At 39.7% G+C, this 14656-nt stretch overlaps 1 protein-coding gene across 1 annotated transcript in view; it reads left to right on the forward strand.

Annotated features, from left to right (window-relative positions):
- SEC14L5 (SEC14 like lipid binding 5) overlaps window positions 1–14656 on the forward strand; it is a 106165-nt gene that overhangs the window by 2411 nt on the left and 89098 nt on the right. The window lies entirely within an intron of this gene.

A 14656-nucleotide genomic window follows, 5' to 3' on the forward strand; every position in this document is an offset into this window, starting at 1 on the left:
AGGGGGAGGGAGAAGAGGAGAGGAGAAAGAGGAGAGAAGGAGAAAGGGGAGGGGTAGACAAATGGAGTGAGGGGAAAAGGGGGGCAGGAGAGAGGGAGGGAGAGAGAGGAAAGAGGGGGAAAATGAGGGACAGGGAGAGGGAAAAAGGAGGGAGAAAGAATGAAAGAGGGAGGAAGGAGAGAAAGCATGAGGAGGGAAGAGAAATGGAGGGAGAGAGGCAGGGAAAGAGAGGACAGGGAGTGAGAGAAGTTGAGAGAGGCAGAGAGAGTGGAGAAGGAGGGAGAAGGAAAAGGGAGAGGGGGAGAGGAAGTGGGGGAAGAAAAAGGAAGAGAAGGAGGAGGAAGAGAATGTAATTTTGAATAAACACCAAGACACCATCTTTCCACCTACTTAACACTTTTCTCTACCCTGCCCTGCCCACGTACCAGAATCTTGTGTGTGTATGTGTGTGTGTGTGTGTGTATGTTTGCGTGGTTTTGGGAAGAAGTGTGTCACTCTTAAACTTTGAAGGACATGATAACTTGCCATTCTAAGAGTTATAGTTCTGGAAGGGGACCTTCGAGATTTTCTAATCCAGTCCTTTTTTAGAATCATATAATCTCAGAGTTGGAAGGGACCTTAGCAGTTCCAAGAGAAATTGCATTCACAACATGTTCAACAAATAATCATGCAACCTTTGCTTGAAGACTGCCAGAAGAAGAAAATTCACTCTATCCTGAGGTAGGACATACTATTTTTGAACAGATCTAATTGTTAGGAAGTTCTCCCTTATGTCTGGCTAAAATTTGCCTCTGTTTAATGTAACTGGTCTTAGTTTTGCCCTCTGGAACTAAACAAAATAAGTATAATACCTCTTCTACCTGATGGCCTTTCAAATATTTGAAGACAATTATAGCATGCTCTTTAGTTTTTTTTTCTATAAATAAAATATCCATTTCTTTTGGCAGACCCTTGTATGATGTGGTTTTAAGCCTCCTCACTATTCTAGTCATTTGCCTCAGAATGTTTTCCAACTTCTGTGTTCTTTCTAAAATGTGGCACCCCCCTCCCCAAACTGAATGTAATACTCCCAATGTGGGCTGATATAGTGAGACTACCATTTCCTTCATTCTGGATGCTATAGCTCTAATAACAAAGCCTAAGATTGCCTTAAGTTTTTTGTGCCTATGGTGTCACACTGCTGACTTAAATTGAGGAAAGAAGGAAGTAGAAAGCATTTATTAAGTGCTAGTTTCATGTAGTGCATTAAGGCTTACAAAACATTTTACAAATATTATTTCATTTGATCCTCACCATGGACCCCTGGGAAATAGGTGTTATTATGATCTCTATTTTATAGTTGAGGAAGCTGGAGCAGACAGAGATGAACTTCCTTACCCAGAATCACATGGATGATAAAGCATCTGAGGTGGGATTTGAAATTGTCTTCCTGACTCCACATCCAGCATTCTATCCACTGTACCACCCAGCTGCCCCTAAATTGGGATTGTGGTCCACTAAAATCCTCACATCCTTTTCACATGAATGGTCTCTATCCTATACTTATGCGGCTGATTTTTTGAACCCAATGGTAGGACTTTGCATATTTCCCTAAAATCCTCCTCTGGCATATTTTCATGGCAGAGAGGGAAACAGTAAGCTGAGTCTAAGCTCTGTGTGGTCCTACCAAGCTGGGAGTGTTTGGGTTATGGATTCAGAGGCAGGCTGAATGCCTGTCTTCTGAGGACTAGCTAGTACTAAGAGGTTGGCCAGTGGATGATGAATGTGTTTTGGCCACAGCAATTCATTAGGCTGTCTCCTAAGTCATGGAGGGGTTGTTATCTGCATTGGTGCAGGAATAACCATACAAATGAAATCATAGATTCTTGAAGTATATTTCTTCTTATTCAGTTTGGCTCATTGTTCCAACCTATTTAGATAATTTTGGATCTCATTTCTTTCATTTACTTTAGTAGTTACCCTTTTCAGCTTTTAGTCATCTGCAAATTAGATAAATATATCATCTATGCCTTCATCCAAATCGCTGATAAAAGTGTTGAACAGGACTTTTTTTTAACCATCCATCTGAATTCACTGGCATGGAAAGCTCCAGGTGAGAAAACTCCCTCTCCGAAATACTATATCCAGAATTACTCTATATAATATCTATAACTTACAATCTTTCTTTTTGTTTTTTTGGTTTTTTTGGAGGGCAGTTGGGGTTAAGTGACTTGCCCAAGGTCACACAGCTAGGGTTTTTTTTTTGGTGTGTGTGTGTTAAGTGTCTGAGGCTGGATTTGAACTCAGGTCCTCCAGACTCCAGGGCCAGTACTCTACTCATTGCACCACCTAGCCACCCCTATATAACTTACAATCTTAGAGAGCTTCCAGAGCCTCTGTGAGATTAAGTGATTTGCCCAGGGTCACACTTTCAGTATGTGTCAGAGGCAGGGCTTGAACCCAGGTCTCCCTGACACTGAGGTTAGCTATCTAGCCACTGTGCCATGCTCTCACTCTTTTCAGGTTGATATTGATCACCACTCTTTAGGTCTGGTCATTCAACTAGTTTGAATCTACCTAATTGTGGCTCTAAACTCTGTTGTCTTTTCTACAAGGATAATGAGGAAGGCATTGTCATAGACCTTTCTGAAATCAAAGCATACTCTCCCTATACCACATTCCCCTGATTGTACCAGTCTAAAAGCCAGATAGTATTTGGAGTCAGAATACTTAGATTTTACTATCATTTCGTCTATTTATGACCTGTGTGACTTTGGGAGAGGTACAATCCAAGGGCCTCAGTTTCCTCATCTGTAAAATGAAAGGTTTGAACTTAGTGGTCTCTAAAATATCCTTTCAAGGGCTCACAAACTATGCCTTTAATAATATATTCTTGTGTTATTGACAGAAATTAAGGTCAAACTCATTGACATATAGTTTTAAGAACACAATTTCCCATTTTTGAAAATGGATACAACACCCACCAGTCTTGTGATGTCCCTTCCATTCTTCTTATCTCCTTCCCTCCCCCATTTTTTCTTAAAGATCACTGAGAGCAGTCTCCTATATAGCCCTTGCTTATCTTTTCTATATAGAGTTTTTGTTTGTTTGTTTGTTTTTTGCTTTTTTTGGAGAGGGGAAGGCAGGGCAGTTGGGGTTACGTGACTTGCCTAGGGTCACAGAGCTAGTAAGTGTTAAGTGTCTGAGGCTGGATTTGAACTCACATCCTCTTGACTCCAGGGCCAGTGCTCTATTCACTGAGCCACCTAGCTGCCCCTATCATCTTTTTTATGAGGAGGATAAGGAAGATATTGTCATATACCTTTCTGAAATCTGGACATACTATGCTTCTACCACATTCCCCTGGTTGTTTTGGGTTGCACTGATATTTTGGATTGTATTTTATCTGGATCCAATGACTTGAATTCATTCAGGATGGCTAGGTGCTTGGACTTAAACTTCCTGTTAAATATCTGTTCCATATTTCTCAGTTTGGACCTCATTCTTCTTGGTAAAGAAAAGAGAAGCAAAGCAATAGTTTTTGTAGTGGTAGCACTGCCTTTATTCTGTCATCCATTTTCATTGTCCCATCCAGCTCAAATAATGCTACTATCTTTTCCTTTTAATCCTTTTGTCTTTTTTTGTGGTTGCTATTTTAGCATTCAGTATAAACTATAGCTTATTCTAGGCTTTAGCTTTTCTGACATATTCCTCCAGGATCATGTCATTTTTCTGTCTGTATATGTATTTAGCTTTCTGTCCTCTCCCTCTTCCTCTCTTTCCCCATTCCCCCTGCTTTCGTTTTGTGTTTGTCTTAAAAAAATAAAATTGGGTTGGTCAATGAGTTCACTGTGTGGCCACATCAGTCTTTTTTATACAATTCTCCTTTTTTTTCCTCATTGGGATTATTTGCATTTGAGTCTTTCTCTTTCATGCTGAAGCTATACCTCAGTATGAGAGTATGTGGGACTGGGATATCCTATGATTATTAAACTATCTGGGGATAATTCCTAGACCAAGAAGCCTCACTTGTTACCAAAGTTAGCAAAAGCCTCACAAAGTTAGCAAAACTAACATACACATATGTCAACTGAGTATAAGTGACATTCCATACCTATAGTCCCTTACCCCTGCAAAATAGGGAGGGAAGTACATTTTCTTATCTTTTCTTTAGAGTCCAGCCTAGTCATAATTATGCAGCATTCGGTTACTTTCTTCCCCTTCTTTCCATTTATATTGGTGTAGTCTTGTACATACATACATATATACATACACACATATGTGCACACACATATAAATGCATACACATATATATATACTTGATTCTGTTCCATTTTTATATTAATTCATATAAATACATTTTCCATACTTTTCTGAATTCTTCATAATTCCACTACATTAATATACCACAGTTTGTTTAACCATTCTTCAATAAATGTAGCTCTAGCTTTTAATGTTAGAATAAGACTGTCTAACTTTGGGAAGGAAGTGACTTAACCTATCTAGGCATCAGTTTCCTCATTTGTAAAATGGAAGTGGTGTGGGGTTGACTTTTGTATTGTTCTAACTAATTCTTTAGCTCTCTGTAATACAGTGGAGAAATACATATAGCTCTAGACTCTCTATATAATACCTAAATAAATCATTACACTTACAGTTTTGCTTAACTCACTTAAGTTCTTTCTCTACTTCTCTATCTGTATAATGATGACAATAAAATCTGACCAATTAACTCAGAGGTTGGTTGCAATAAATCAAATAGGATAATGTATGTGAATTAAATTATAACTATGTGAGTTAAATGTAAACTTAATTAGCATTGGCAAGGCATTCAAAAATAATTTATGTAAAATATAAAAAAATGTGTGTCCTCAAAATTGAAAATGCCTGCTAGTGCAGAATATATTAGAATATAATATTTGGAATGCTAATATATCATATTGTCTATGGTAACTTAAAAAAAAGTTTTATTTATGCCTTTTAAAAAAAATCACAGTCATTGTCCAACATACCCTCCCCTTTAGTTTGCTTCCCTTCTCTTGTAATAGAGAAAAACTGTTGAACAAAACCAAGTGACAAAATTATGGTGTCTGACAGTATTTGCACCATGACATGTCTGTAGTCCCCTGTACAGAGGAGGGAAGTCAGTTTTACCATCCATTCATCAGGACTAAGAATGGACATTTCAATTAATCCAATTTGTGCTGCCTCTGACATGTGGCTCTCATTTGTTATTATGGTTTCTGTCAACTTAGTCCTACATGTAAAAGCCTTCCCATTCATAATGTAAGATCATAGGATCAGAGAATCAGAGCCAAAACGGACCCAGAAATCATCTGCTCCAACTGCTTCATTTTTTTACAGAAAAGGAAACCCAAACTTCAGGAAGTGAAGTGATTTTCCCAAGGTCACACCAAGATATAGTATTCAGGCCTTCAGAGTACCAAATTTGTTTTTTAAAAGCCTTATGTTTAGTCTATATAAAGTGTGAGGTGTTGACTTGACAACTTACAATTTATTTCTTGGTGTTTGCGAACTGAAGCTTGAATGCTTATGAGGAATATCCCATTTATAAACTATAAAAAGTATCCAAATGATTGTTGCCCTAACAATGAATATTTTTTGAGCACCCACTGTTCTCAAGGCATTGTGCTAGTTCAAGGGATCTGACGTGTTAATGCTTTTCTAAAGAGGAAGGAAAATAAAATGCACTCAAGTATGCTACTACAGTATTGCTTTGTCCACCAATCCCCTTCAGGAAGGTAGTCCTGAGTCCTATCAGTGAAACCATCAAACTAGTCTCCTGGCTGTTTATCCAATACCATTGTCACCAAAATAATTCTTCAACTCCCCTAATGTGAAATTGCATGCTATGTGTGCAGTGTATTGTCACTTAAGGTCTTTTAGGGGTTTCTAAATTAAACACTTTCTTCCAGTTAGTGTTGGATGTTAGAGTATCAAGTTTACTCTTTACTTTTGCTTTTAAGCATTAGCTGAGGATCCAAAGGAAGACTTTTAAGATTGTATTTAGTATGTAAAAATGTCCTTAGCACCAGCCCTGGAATCAGGAGGTCTTGAGTTTAAATCCCTCCTCAGACACTTGACACTTAACTAGCTGTGTGGCCTTGGGCAAGTCACTTAACCCCAATTGCCTTACCTTCCCCCCTCCAAAAAAAATATCCTTCATCCTTCCAAAGTTTCCTCAACCCCTGTTCATGACTACTCATTGATATTTTATGGAATATACTGTGGAAGGACAGAAATTATTGGAGCAGTGAATTGATCCAACTATTTTTTGAAATCAGTTTGTAATTATACCCCCAAAGTCAATAAATTGTGCATACTCTTTGACACAGTGATAACACTATATTAGGCATATGCTCTAAAGAGATCAGTGAAACGGGGAAATGATCCATATGTACAAAAATATATGCAGCAACCCTTTTTGTCATAGCAAATAGTAGAAACTAAGGGGGTGCCTATCATTTGAGAAATGGCTGAACAAATTATGGTGTATGAATAGAATGGAATAATATTGAGTTATAAGAAATGATGAAAAAGACATAGTTGTAGAGAACTGGGAGGATCCATATGAGCTGATGCAGGGTCGAGTGAGCAGATCCAGAAGAACAGTTTATATGATGACTATAACGCTATCAAGTCCAGTCAAAAAGCATTTGTTAAGTATTTTACCACGGTGCTAAATGCTGGGGATACAAAAAAAGGGCGAAAGTGGTTCCTGCCCTCAAGGACCTTACATTCTAATGGGAGAGACAACTTGAAAACAACTTTGTGCAGGATAAGAACAGGAAAAATCAGAGATAATCTCAGAGGGAAGGCGATAGAACGAAGGGAGACTGGGAAAGATATTGTTGTTGAAGGTGGGATTTTAGCGAAGACTCGAAGGAAGCCAGGCTGGGGAGAAGGGAGGGAGGATGGAGAGAGTTCTAGGTTTGGGGAACAGCCAGTGAAAAGGCAGTTTCAGAAGATGGAGTGTCTTACATGAGGAACAGCAAGGAAACCAGAGTCACTGGATCAGAATGGACGAGAATTAAAATGAAAGAAGACTGGAAAGGTAGGAAGGAGCCAAAAAGATTTTGTGTTTACTCCTAGAAGTATCAGGGAGCCAATGGGGTTTATTAAATAGGAGGGTGATATGGTAGGACCTGTGCATTAGGAAGATCACTTTGATAGCCGAGTGGAGGCTGGAAGTGAGTGAGGAGTGACTTGAAAGAGGGAAATCATTGTTGTTGAGCTGTTTTCAGTCATGTCTGACTCTTTGTGACCCTATTTTGCAGTTTTTTTGGCCTAGATACTGGACAGATTTGCCATTTCCTTCTTCAGCTCATTTTACATTTGAGGAAACTGAGGCAAACGGGGTTAAGTGACTTGCCCAGGGTCACACAGCTACTAAGTGTTTGAGGTTAGATTTGAACTCAGGAAGCTGAGTCTTCCTAACTCCAGGTCTGGAACTCTATGCACTCTAGAGTCACCTAACTGCTCCATGGAGAGCAGAACAAGTTGGCTATTGTATATAATAAGGTTGCAGGGGGACAAGGTGGTGGCATTGTTAGAGGAGAGAAGGGGACATATAGAAGAGATGTCATTAAAATAGAATTGACAGGACTTGGCACCGGATTGGATTTGGGGTGTGTATGTGTGAGAGCAGGAGGAATTGAGGATAACACCTAGGCTATGACGCTGGCTCACTGGGAGGATGATAGTGCCCTGGACAGTGATGGGGAAATTTAGAAGTGGGGAGGATTTGGAATAGAGGTAATGAGTATAGTTTTGGATGTGAATTAAAATGTCCAATGAGATGTCCAAGAGGTCAAGGGAGAGGTTAGGGGTGGACGTACAGATCTAAGAATAACCTTCCTGGAGAAGACGGTTGAAGCCATGGGAGCTGACAGGATCATTCAGGGATGATGGTTTAGAAGGTTTAGAGAGGAAGACCCAGGACAGAGCCTTGGGGGAGTGGGTGTCACCTGGCTGAATATCCAACAAGGGAGACTGAGAAGGAGAGGCCTAACAGGTAGGAGGAGAACCTGGATGGAGCCTCCTGGAGAGAAGTGTATCAAGGAGACGATGATAAACAATGTCAAAGACTTATGAGGGGTCCGGGAGATTGAGAAAGGTCTTTAGATCTGGCAACTAAGGAGTCATCGGCAACTTCAGAGAGAGAGAGCAGTCTAAGTTGAATGGTGAGGCTGGAAGCCAGACTGTGGAGACTTAAGAAGAAGAGTTAGAGGAAAGAAAGTAGATGGGCTTCACAAAGAATTTAGCCTGGAAAAGGAGGCGAGACATGGGAGGGTAGCCAGTGGATCAAGTGAGGTGGTGTTTTGTTTTGTTTTGTTTTTTAGGATGAAGGAACCATGGGAATGTTTGTAGGTAAAAGAGAAACAATGAATACATAGGGAGAGACTGAATATTAGTAAGAGAGTGAGGCTGGATGATAGGGGGTAATCTGCTGGAGAAGATGGTATGGGAATGGGGTCACTTTTCACATAGTAGCATTTGCGTTGGCAAGATCAAGGGCCATTTCTTCATGTGAGACAGAGTCAAAGGAGGAGGTAATGGGAGAAGGTATCTGGGTGGTGTGAGATAGAGGGAGCTCTTGACAAATGGTCTTGGGGTTTTTTCTTTATTTTTTCAGACAAAGTATTTTTTTTTTTTTGAGGCAAAGTTCTCAGCTGAGAGAATAGGGAAAGAGGAGTCATGGGAGGCTTGAGGAGAGATAAATAGGTTTGGAAAAGCCTCTATGGGTTAGTGAATCAATTAGGGAGGTGTGAAAGGATTGCCTTGCCATAGTGAGAGCCCAGTTGAAATTATATAATGTAATTGTGAAAAGACTTAAAAACTCTGATCAATGAAATAGCCAATCATAACTTCAAAAGACTTGATGAGGAGTCATGCGTTCCACCTCTTGGCAGAGAGGTAATGGACTAGAGGTAGGGAATAAGATTTAGATTTGGGCAATATGTAGAACTGATTTGCTTAACTAAACTTATTTGTCACAAGGGCGGGCTCTTAATTATTTTTATTTGGTATGTGTGGGGAAGAATTATGGCATAGTAATAATAACATGATAGTAATAATAACAATAATACAAAAAAGGAAGAAAATAACAGTGAAACATTTAAAAAGAAGAAAGTTCAGAAGAGAATACAGCAAACAGAGCATTGTTGGAATTACCATGTTAAATTTAATATATGCTTTAAGAAATCAAGTAAGTAATAGACATTCTGAGCTTCGTGTACAATACTCATTTTCTATTCTTTTTTTTGTATAAGGCAATGTTCATTATATTAAAAAAGAAAATTAAAAAGATTTTCTGGAAAAAAAGGAAAAAAAATTAGAATTAATAGTGAAATGTATACCCCTATGTAATTCTTCCAGGATTGAATAACTCCCTTTCTCCTCCCAAAGTCTCATCACTTTTCCTTCAAAATAGCTCTAGCATTTAGTAACATTTATATAATCCTTTTTGATTTGCAAAGCAACTTACAAATATCTCATTCTATCCTCACAGTAACCTAGATGGTATTTGCTATTATCACTCCTATTTTACAGATGAGAAACTTCAGGGCAAACAAGTGACTTCCCCAGGGTTATATAACTAGTGACTAAGTTCTTATTTGAACTTAGATCTTCCAGCTAAGTGGTACAGAGGATAGAGTGCTGGGCCTGGAGTCAGGAGGACCTGAGTTCAAATGTGACCTCATGCACTTACTAGCTGTGTGACTCTGGACAAGTCACTTAACTCTGTTTACCTCAGTTCCTCATCTATAAAATGAGCTGGAGAAGGAAATGGCAACCCACTGTTTTCCAGGAAAACCCCCAAAATGGGATCGTGGAAAGTCAAATACGACTTCCTGACTTTAGATCTGGCACCCTATCCACTGCACCACCTAGCTGTCTATATATATTCTTGTCTAAGGTAAGTGTTTTCCCCATTATCTATTAAAAAGGTGTTGAAGAGAAGCGTAATGGCCCAAGATTAAAGGATCCTTGGTTCCCTTCAACAATTCAATCTGCTAGGCATTGTGTACAATCCTGGGGATATCAAGACATTTCCCTCCCCTGAGCACATTATGTTTTGCTAATGGAAGGAAAATTTCCCAGATTCCACACTCAACCTGTTTTCCTTTAGGTTTCTGCCATTCAAAGCATTTACCTATTAGTACAAGGTATTTTGTACTACAAAGAATGGTATTTTGTATTACAAGAAAATTACAATACAATATCTTGTATTTTGTAATACAAGAAAACAGAGAGTGCCTGTTATTTCTTGGACTATAGAGTCAGAAACCTACAAGTAATGAGTTCCTCTGTGGGGCCTGGTTCTGAGCAAAAATGCTGTGTTGTTTCAGACTGGGAAAATGTTAGTTGCAAACTTTCAAGCGATAACCAGTATTACTCTTGGTACCAACTTCTCCTAGGAATTTTCCTCCTTCCTCAGGTACCTCCCCAACACAACTTTCTTCCAAGAAGACCAGACTTTTCATCTTAGAAGTCTGTGTGGAGCAATTGAAATGACTAGATCAATTTCTGGGCAGACCGTCTTTCTTGGGCAAATACTGAGGACTTGTTTTTACAGTTGGAGTATAAGCTACCCCCGTGCTCCAACCTTCTGTAAGGGAGAGGGAATAGATTGACAGAAGCAGCTTGTAAGAAAAGCTGCTGCCCACACATCCCCTGGGGACCAAAGAGTACTGCGATTTTCAGATGATCTTTGGTTCAGCAAACTGAAAGAGCTTGTTGAGAAAGAAAATGGGGAACAGATTTTTCTAAGGAGTAGTCTTTTCATGAGGGTAGGGGGAAACAGAAGGGAGTTATTCTTAAATGCAAAACTGTATAAGGGGATATAAGTTAGTTCCACTCAGAGCTTTGCTGGAGTCAGTCTCCTCTTCCCCTCCAGACCTCACCCCCCACTTAGCTGATTATTAAATTTTCAGTGTGAGCATTTACAAGTTGAAAATCAGCAAATGCTACAGATCAGGATTTTATTTATTTTTTTTTTTTGCTTTTTTAAGTGACTTGCCCAAGGTCACACGGCTAGTTTTTGTGTTAAGTTCTGAGGCTGGATTTGAACTCAGGTCCTCCTAACTCCAGGGCCGGTGCTCTCCTCACTGCGCCACCTAGCCGCCCTTTTTTTGCCTTTTCAAGGGCAATTGAGGTTAAGTAACTTGCCGAAGGTTACATGGCTAGTTTTTTTGTGTGGGTGTTAAGTGTCTGAGGCCTGAACCTAACTCGGGTCCTCCTGACTCCGGGGCCCGTGCTTTACTCACTGCACCACCTCGCCGCACAATTTTTTTGATTGTTTAAGCTTTAAAAAGTGATGGGAGAAAATTCAGATTAAACCTATAGGTGTGTCACATGTACATTTTTTATTTTCTGAAAAGCTGATGTTAAACATTTACCAGCATACCTCTGGTTCCACAGAAAGGCATATTTTGATCCAAGTACATTAACTACAAAGTATAGAATATGATAGGTAAGCAATGGCAGACAAATGACATATACAAATGTGTATTACATTTAAAAAATGAATATCTTTTGTTTCTACCCCACCTTCATTTCCCAATACTCCTAAATAATTCTAGTATATCCCTATATCTCAGTATATTTCTATCCTGTCTGTTACCCAGAGAGCATCCCTTATAACAAAGAATAAAAAAGAAAGAAAAAAACAGTTCATTCAGCAAAATTAACCCAAGTCTAACATTATAGGCAGTGGTCCCCCAGTCCCAACTTCTGCAAAGAGGGTGACGTACTCTCACATCTCTTCTTTAGGGCCAAATTTGGTCATGACGTTGCATTTAGTTTCCATATCTGTTATTGTTGCTTATTGTTGTGGGACAGCTAGCTGGAACAGTGGATAGCATGCCGGACTTGGAGTCAGGAAGACTCACCTTCCTGAGTTCAAATCTGATCTCTGACACTTACTATGTGACCCTGGGCAAGTCACTTACTCCTGTTTGCCTCAGTTTCTCATCCGTAAAATGACCTGGAGAAGGAAATGGCAAACCACTCCAGTAGCTTTGCCAGGAAAACTCCACATGGGGTCATGAGGAGTCCGGCGCAACCCAAATGACAAAAGTCCCTGTATTTCTACTTCCTTCATTGTATCAGTGCATTCACACCTTTGCAAGCTTCTCTGTATTCTTCATATTCATCCTCTCTTTTAGCAAAGTAATGGCATCACATTTACGTACAACAACTTGTACATTTTCTCTGTTTCCAATTCTTTGCTACTTCAAAAAATATTGCTATAAAAATTTTGGTCTATATGGAAACTCCCCCCCCCCCCATTTTCTATTTCCTTGGGCATATGTCTAGGGGTGAGATCTCTGGGTAAAAGGGGTAGAGACTAAAAGATGTGCATTTGGAATCAGTCTGATTTTGTAGACTTTTAGTAAAGAGTGACTGTTGTCATTAACTCTCTAATTTCACCAGATTAGCTCAATGGTTCATGAAATTCAGTCACTAGTAGATCAAAGGGAACAATATTTTATAGCCTAGCCCTATTTTTGTGTCCTGGATTTTTCTTGATTTGGAGGATAGGGACTGTAGTGCTGAACTTAGAACTTAGAAAGAGGCTCAGTGGCTTGAAGTCAGTCCAAGCCTGGATTTGAATCTGGGCTTTGCCATTTACTATGTGTCTGTGAACTTCTAAGACTCGGTTTCCTCATCGGAAAAATAATTGTACCCGTAGTACTGATTTCATAGGATGGTTGTGAGAGGTTGCAAACCACGACTGCCTGTGTAGATGTCACTTATGTCTGAATTTTAGTGCAGTCAGTATAAGTTTTTGTTCTATGAAATGTTTCACTGAAATCATGGGGAAATTGAACAGCATGGTCAATACTCTGTGCTGGTTATGTGCCATGTAAACGGCACAAGGCCCTGGCTTGTTTCACTCCCAAACTCATCCTGGGCTCTGAGACCACCAGAGAATGACAGCTGATCATTGCATTTCTCTGGCACTACTTTCACTCTTTGTATTTGGAGAAGAGAGAAATTCCTCCCCCTATGAGAGTGGGTGAGTCTTAACAGCAGAGTTTCTGTATTCAGACACATGGAGACCAGGCAGCACTTTGGTTGACACATTCTGCTAATGCCAGGGCTGCCAGACAGTTCTATTGGAATGTCCTAAAGAGGAGAGGACAGAGTACATAGGCTTCCTGAGCACAAGGGAATATGTGATTTAGTGTGAGGAGGCCGCTGTGGTAGGGATTCAGAATATGAATGTATAATAGGTGAACCACGGCTAACCTCTCCACCCTTACTTTCAGTGTGGGAAGCGAAGCCAGTCAAAAATAGGGAAGCTGTTTCTTAGCATTTTTGTTCCATGACAGTCAATAAATTCTACGAGTTTAAACTTCATTTTCCCAAGCACTTTGGTCTTTACTGCTTTTAATATGGCAACTGTGGTTTTCATTTGTAGTTGTGGTGTAGGGAAAAGAGTGATAGATTTGGAGTCAGATGACCTTGGTTCAAATCTTTTCTCTTACACTTATCTGAGTGACCTTGGGCAAGTCACTTAACCTTGATGGGCTTGAGTTTCCTCATCTATAAAACAAGGAGGTTGGACTAAATAGTCTTTGAGATAAGCTCTGAGTTTTAGTTCTTTCGCAGAACAATCTTAGAAATATTGTCAGCTTTAGTCATGGACTAGGTAGGCATAGGCATAAAGTTCCTGATGAATGTTAGTTACCTTTGAGCTCTAGACTTACTTGGAAATAATCTCATGGCATCCCTGGGACTTTGTAGACCTAGAGTTATCTACTATTGGTTTGATTGGACTCAGACTTACTCTGTGTTCTCTCACTTCCTGTCACCTCTTAGCCTGTGGTTCAGGTTTCATTTCTGTCCCCTGACTAGTAACTCCCATATTACTGACTGACAGGAGTTATCTGGGTAAGTATAGTGAAAGGAAGACTGGATTTGGAGTCACAGGATGTGGGTTCAAATTCCAGTCCTATACTTACTGTTGTGTGTTATTGGACAAATCACTTCCCCTCTGTTTCTTCATCTATAAAACTGGGAGAAGGAGAGATATTGAACTAGATGGTTACTATAATCTCAGTCCTAAATCTGTGATCTTTGATCCAAGCACCTTATATATGGACTTCTGTCCATTTTGCATCAGAGTCTGAGTAAAATTGGTTGCCATGATAATTCTGGTTTTGTCTCTTGTGTGTTACAGTCTGGCTTCTGCCTGAATGTCAGAAGCCTCTTCAGTCATTAGGGAATTAGGCTGCCCATTAAGCCAGGTTTCATGTGAGAGGGGAAGGAAGGATCGGATTTAAAGTGAGGCAAGTTTTCAATCCCTCTTTTTTGGGGGCATTGAGAAGCTGACCTAGTGTGCCCTTTGCTGAGACCTGTGGGTTGATTTTTATCAACATTTTTTCATTGTATTTGTGTGGGAAATTTTCTTTCTTTCTTCTACAAGAATAAATTGTAATCCCTTGAGGGCAGGGAGTGTCTTTTGCCTCTTTTTTGTACTCCCTGCACTTAGCACAATTCCTGGTACATAGGAGATGCTTAAGAAAGGTTTACTGATTGATTATGAATTTAATTCAATTCAACAAGCATATTTAAGCATGAATATATACCAGGCATTGTGGTAGGCACTGGAGGTATGAAGACGAGACAGAGAGAGAGAGAGAGA

This window comes from Petaurus breviceps, unplaced genomic scaffold, assembly GCF_028583685.1.
Source record: "Petaurus breviceps papuanus isolate PSGF00001 unplaced genomic scaffold, PetGlider_PUasm1.0 120, whole genome shotgun sequence".
NCBI lineage: Eukaryota > Metazoa > Chordata > Mammalia > Diprotodontia > Petauridae > Petaurus > Petaurus breviceps.